This window comes from Carlito syrichta, unplaced genomic scaffold (genome assembly GCF_000164805.1).
Source record: "Carlito syrichta isolate Samal-C Ts95f unplaced genomic scaffold, Tarsius_syrichta-2.0.1 Scaffold312894, whole genome shotgun sequence".
Lineage (NCBI taxonomy): Eukaryota > Metazoa > Chordata > Mammalia > Primates > Tarsiidae > Carlito > Carlito syrichta.
This window is the reverse complement of record NW_007256990.1, coordinates 133,407-140,396: the sequence shown is the minus strand read 5'-3', so window position 1 is coordinate 140,396 and position 6,990 is coordinate 133,407. Positions and strand designations below refer to the sequence as shown.

At 43.2% G+C, this 6,990-nt stretch overlaps 1 pseudogene; it reads left to right on the top strand.

Moving 5' to 3' along the window:
* Positions 1 to 3,036: 3,036 nt before the first annotated feature.
* On the top strand, positions 3,037 to 6,790 carry LOC103272609 (annotated as a pseudogene).
* The last annotated feature ends 200 nt before the right edge of the window (positions 6,791 to 6,990 follow it).

The window sequence follows — 6,990 nt, the reverse complement described above, 5'->3', positions numbered from 1 at the left end:
TTTGTGGAGCTGTTCTCTGTCTTAAACCCTGTCATAATATGTGAGTAATCAATAAAAGCTCTAAATGCATTCTCTTATCTACCGGAAGAGAAGCCCTGCTAGCAACCTTGATGAGCTCTGTACAGCCAAGGAGTAATTAAGTCTTCTAGACAACGGTGAAGATTAACACTCCCAGGTGAACTCTGCCTTGAGAGTGGCTACAGCCCAAGGTCAGCCTTTGTGACTGCACCATCTCTTATTGCCTGTCTTTGTCTGTGATCCCGGCATAGTCTCCGCAGTCTTAGGACACTCACACTAGTTTGTATTTGTCTGGCTCATATTTCTTTCCTGTTGGGATGGTACTCCAGAACATAAAAGGTTGTGTTTATGCTCTCACAGTTAACTCCTCAGCACTTAGCACAAAGGTTGGCACATTCTGGGTACTTCCCCCTATTTGTTGAATAGAGGAAAAAATGGAGATAGCTAAGCTACAATCCATCTCACACTGGCTTGTAGTGTGAATTCCAAACGTATAATGTTAGGTGTGATACTGACAAAGGTGTCTACCTCGCCAACTGGACACTGGGCTCAATGAGGTCAGCTACACCAGCTTTCCTTATTTTCCCCTCAAGCATAGCCTATCCTTGATCATTGCTTGTTGAAAGATTGATTTGTATGAAACTGATGAGGAAATGGAGACCCAAGAGGCTAAATACTCTGCCCAGAATCACACAGCTCATTTGTTAAAGGCCAAAAAGAGAAAAACTGAAAGACAGGTGGTATGTATTTAAATATGGACAGAGGATGATGGTGGGGATGCAGTGAAGGACTTCCTTTCCTTGTGTGTGTACCCCCTCCTTTTTCTCAAGCTACCTCTAACCCTAGAGAGATCACTGGGGTCCCTGTCAACTATAACCACGCAGGTCCACAGAAGCCTTGACCCATGTTGGCAGATGTGAGATGGTGGCTTCAAGGAATGAAACTTCCTGTCTCATGGGATTCTGGATACTTTGACGCTAGCTTCTTCCTTTGTTTCTGCTTGAATCTCAGAGATACTGTTTGGGATGCCATCTGTACTCTTATTCTTGATATAGTTCTGTGTGCTCTTCACATGACCTCTTTTCCTTGGGAGGGTAATAATGGCTATCCGATTCTTGGGCTGAGGGTTACCAGGTGACTGTGTGGGATTCTGGAATTGATTCCTACCCCTTCTTAACCACTCTAATGCTTCACAAAACTTAGCTTCACAATCATACTCATCTCTCCCTGTTCACCTTGAAGGAATTGCTGATGAAAGATTAAGTGTTTTTTAAAGACAAAAACATATATGAAATCATGTTTATGATTAACTGATTAACATGGGAAAGTATGAACTTTCCAGTTTTCTGCCTCTCCCTGGAACTTACTTCCAAAATATTGAACTCATTTGAAACTTCTGACTTATTAGGAATTGTTGTAGCCAGTCTATTCTAGGGGCATCCTAGGAGCCCCTAGGATATGGAGAACACAAGACTCCTCTTCCTATTCACATATGTGGTTCTGTCCTGGCTACATAAATGGACATCTAACACATTTCTTGGCTCATACTGAAGTAATTTCACTAACCATGAACTCATATTTTTTAAATAAAGCAACAGCATGGTTAGTAGTTAATTCATTTGTGTATTCCATTAAAAATTTTAGACATTTCTTTAAACCTGCACTTTTCTTTCTTTTTTAAAATACTGGTTTTTTTAAATGAAGAATTTCAGTATTTTCTACTCTTTTAGATTTGATAATTTTTGTAGCAAAAGATTAATAAATAAGTATAATTAACTGTTGTGCCTGGTATTGAATCAAGTTTCATAGATTATAGTTTTATAACTTTGCACATAATTAAGGAACTAATTTTATTCCCTAGAGGGTAAATGCAGTAGCAGCATATGTGGGTCTGTGGCTGTTGAAAAAAATTTGGCAAACATCTCAAAGTTAGTGACAACTCTGCTGTGCTTCAGGATGGGTTGAAGGAGTAATGGGGTTGTGTTGTGAAATCATAGAGTATATTTTAGTATTTGAACATTTGAAGACTGACAATTTCATGGTTTTTTTTTTGTAGTTCATGGTATTAAATTTTTAAAATATATTTTATTTTAAGATGTGGAGTTCAAGTCAGAATTAGGTACATAATTGGTCTATATACAGGTGAAGTTTAGGCCTCACATTGGTACATAATTGGTCTATATACAGGTGAAGTTTAGGCCTCACATTGGTTCTCTCTTCACCTGGTTTAGGGTCAGATACTCTTATTGATGTTATGTGCCCTTCCTCCCTCCTCAGGCAGTGTCCTGCTACTGCCAATTCCTTTCTTGTAGTATGTTGATAAATGTTTAGGATTCACTTATGAGTGAGAACTTGTGGTACTCAGTTCTTTGTTTCTGTGATAGATCACTGAGTATGATCAACTCTAAATCCATCCAAGTTGCTGCTTATTCCATAATTTGTCCTTTATAGCTGTGTAATATTCCATCATGTATATGTCCCACATTAAAAAAAAAATCCATTTCACTTTCGATGGGCAGTGTGGTTGGTTCCATGTTTTTGCTACTGTGAATAAGGCTGCAATAAACATGCATGCACAGGTATCCTTTTTGTAGAATTTGCAGGCATCTGTCCTTTGGCTTCAGAGGAGAAGGTCTAGCTGGGTATAAATTGCACATAATCCTCTCCCCAAGCAGTCTGCATAAGGACACCAGTCTTCTGTCCTAGAAATGTTTGGCAGATTTAAGATCTTCTGTTTCACTAGGCTTTCCAGTCTCTACGTAATGTAAACTGATCAGAGGCTTGAGAAGATTGAAGAAATCCAATACTCAACAAGGGACCCTGGGCTTGGATTGCTGGTGAGTTTAAAAACAGATGGGTCTTTGCGGCCCCAGGGTGACCCCACAGTAAGAGCCACAGAAGGGGGAGAGCGAGCCCAGAGACTACACTTCCCAGGAGGCCTAGCGCGGACACCGGAAGCAAGGTTTTGAGAGGGGCGGGGTCTCGGGTGGTCTCCTTTGCAGCCCTGCGGCTTGGCTGATGGCGGGGCGGGTGAAGGACCGCCAGGCTTTCCAGAGCCTCAACTTCCTGTACCAGGTGAATCTGCGATGAAGGCTGCTTAAGGGATGGGGCCCGGTGCTACAGGCTCCGGAGTGACAGCTCCTGCATGTTAGGGTACGGACCGACAGGGTGAGGGTGGAGAGGCGCAGGGAGGGGTGCAGAACTGCCGGGGCTGGCAAGCCGGAGGTGCGCGCCGGCAACCCAGAGATCCGAGTAGAAGCAAAGAATTGCGACATACAGAGGTGAGAGAAGAAAAGATTTGTTTAAGAAAAGTTCACCCCCCACAGACAGGGAGAGGGCCTACACTCTAGGAGATTGTGGCAGCGTAGACCCCCAGAGTCCTGGCTTAAATCCTTTTCTTGGAGATGTTGCACGTGACTGCCGTGACTTCCTTATCGACCACCTGTGAATGTCTTGGAGAACCTGTGACGCAGAGACCCATTAATGTTCCCCCACATTATCATAGCCCCTAGAGAAGGGCGTGACAAAGATTCTAATTCTCCTGCACCTTCCCAAACGACATTCCTTAGAGCTAGTGGAGGGTGCACCTCCCCTTATCTCCTAGACATTCCCAGTGGGTCGCTTTGGAGGATCCTTGGCTTCCCTGTAGATAGTGCCCAATTTACTGTAAGATCGAATCCCCACCTGCTCTCCCTCTGAGCGGTTATAACTTTTGTCATTACAAGTTTCATGACTTTTACAGTTCTTGTCCAATGCATGATGTCTTAGGCCTTGTAAATTCCCTTTACTCTAGGCAAACTTGATTGCCACTACGAGATGCCTCTGATACCTGGAAGTCTGTTTCTGAAAAGACAAAGTCAGTAAAGTTAATTATACCTAAAGTGTGCATTTCTCCAAAAGCATACCTTCTACTTTCTCACCATTGTGTCAGGGTTTAAGAAGATGAAAAATGGCTTCCTACTCTCCGTCTGTCTTTTCACTGCAGGCCACCCGCTGTCCTTGCACAAGACCCCAAGAACCAGACGCTAGCGAGATTTTACTGTCACACGGAGAGAACCATCGTGAAGCGGCTTCTCTTGTGAAGGTGAGACTGCCGCGGGCCTGGTGGGCAGAACACAGGGGAGGTGGGGGGTGGTGCAGGCGACCCTCTTCCACCTCTGCCCCAGGGACACCTCAGTGAAGAGGACTCTCTGTCATGGCTGCTCTTCCCTCCTGGCCCCAGGGCTTAGCTGCACCCAGTGGCAGAGACGTGAGGTGGGGAGATTGCGGAGTGCGGGCGGTTGGGGTGTGAGAGTCGGAACAATGCCTGCCTCCTCCGGATGTGTCAGCATGGTATTTGCAGGTGTCGGCCTTCTCTAGCCCTGGGTTAAGTTCTAATTCCACTTGCACAAACTAAGGTTTGGGCTTGCTTGGCCCTGGCCTTTTTTCCCAGTCTGGACAGGTAGACAAATGATGGTACCATGAGGTCTCCACCTGTGCTTAATAATAGATGTCACTTGGCCTCGTGGAGGACACGATTTCTATCACCACTCATTCACTAAACAAATACTTATTTTCTAAAATGTGTCAAGTACTGTGCAGAATTCATTATTCTCAGTGAAATACAGTAAGAAACGATTAAAATAGTGTAGTGCCGGAAGCCAGCTCCTGGGGGTTCACAGGACCCGGGAAGGAGGCGTGGTAAGGCGAAACAATGAAGAGTCATGACGAGAGTTTCTTTTCAGGCACTCTGGCACTGAAGCACAGCAGTGCTGATTTATTTATATCATAATTTTTGGCATAAAGTTAACAGTAAAGGAAATAATTAACAATCAAAACATATCAAAATGATTGTATGACATACTAATGATTTTACAATTTTTATGATTTTTGCATAATTATGCAGTTAATAATGTCTACATATAAGAAGTTAGCTGTTCTTGGAAGTGGTAACTTATTAAAAGGGCAAGGTTATTATTAGTCAAAAGGTTAGCAAGTGGAAAGTAAAACTTATGCTTTATAAAGGTAAATAGTCTATATAGCTATAAAGACGTTAGGCATATAACCTTTATGTAGTTTTAATTTAAAGGTCACTGTCTGTGATGAGGCAGTGTCTATATTTTATTTATATATACCAATCATTTCACTTTTTACTAAGTGCTGACCTTTGGGTTTTAGAAAACAGGCACCAAGGGGGCCCACTGCGTTTAATTTTTTCTATAAAGATAAGTTTTTCTACTTAACATATCTTTCATCTATCCAGACTTTTCTAACCATATCATCATCATATGCACCTGTATAAGGTAGTAGAGGGTCAAGCCATTCTAAGTTTTGCATACTACTCTTTCCTCTGGGTGCCTACCAAATTCTACCATTCATATTATAGCCTATATGGGGGCCTGCTCTAACAGTTGGCAAGGGTTTGTAATATTGTTTCAAAGCTTTAAACTTGTGGCTATTCTGGTGTTGTTTGTATGGCTTAACTGTATTTGTTTTAGTTTGTACCTCAGTTTCTGTCATTTCTCGATACTATAGTTTTAACATAAAGTAGAACAGTTAAAAGTATACTTTGTCATAGTAGGTTTTAGAGTAATTGGTGGGTTATTGTGACCCATTGGGTTGCTATTTGCATTTCCTGAGGCATGGCCAATGGTGAAACATTAACTGCTTTATTATTGGCATTATAGATGCTGTAATCCTTAACTTTAGTCACAGCGTTCTTTCCCAAGGGGAGATTTAAGCATATTATTTCTGTAAGGCATAAGCATAACAATATAATAGGAACAAACAGGCAACCATGAATCACAGGACATTCATGTAGAACTTTCCTCAAGACTTTCTACGGGGCTTTGCCACACTCACGGATCCTTCTGGGGCTTTGCCTTCCAGAAGGGTGTCTTCATTCGGTTCCCATGCTGAGTCCTGGATTGTCATGGCCTCCGCCAGTGTAGAAAATTGGGAGACTAGAATGCTAATACTCATGCTAATACTCATGAGGTTTGTGATAAGCAAGGGGAGTGAGAGATGGAAATTCTAGGCATGTGTGAAGACTTGGAGACTAAAAGAGCTTGTGGTGCTGTCATAGAAATGCAAGTTCAGGAAGCTGGAGTTTGGGATGGGCAGGAGCAAGACATGAGACTGGAGGGGGAAACAAGCCAGATCTTGAAGATTCTTGTTAAGGAGTTTAGACTTTATCTTAAAGAGTTCCAGTAAGTTGATGCAGTTATGCAGGGACCTGACACCATCAAATTTGTATTCAAATGGAGGAGGGAATTCCTACTGAAAAACAGTGGAGGCAAAACTGGTTGGAGACCTTTTCTTAACCTGGGTTCTTTTTCCCACTTTACCCTAGGCCGCAGGGGACAGTGCTGGACAATACAGACCTGCCTAACATGCCAGCGCAGCCAGCAGTTCCTCAATGATCCTGGACATCTGCTCTGGGGAGACAGGCCTGGGGCCCAGCTGGGGAGCCAGGCAGGTGAGAGGTGGTAAAGAAAATGGGGCATACTCCAGGGAATAGGGACAGGGCAATGCAGAACTGAAGAGGACACATAGATGGGCTCTTGGTTGATGTGAGAGATGCCACAGTCTGAGAAAACTAATTCTGCACTTTTAATTCTGCTTGTCTACCCAGATACCAAACTACCACAGCCCTTGCCAGACACAGCCCACCCTATTCCAGCCCACCCCATTCCAGCCTACCCTCCTGAAGAGAAAGTGCAGCCTCAGGACTCTAGTCACCAGTAATGGATTTACCCCATCTTCCAAATAAATGATGTTTATTTCTGTTTTACTTGTGTGATTCTGTTCTGTGATTATTTCAGTTCTTAATTCTATTTTCTTTTGTTTCTGTCTGTGTTTCTTGGTCACCTGCTCTAACACTTTTGTGCACTCTCCACACAGAGAGGGCCTGATTTCTGTAGACCACTTGGCCCCACTAAGCAGCTCTTATTTCCAGGGCCATGGCTCCAGTTTCTGTCACCCCTGCTTCCT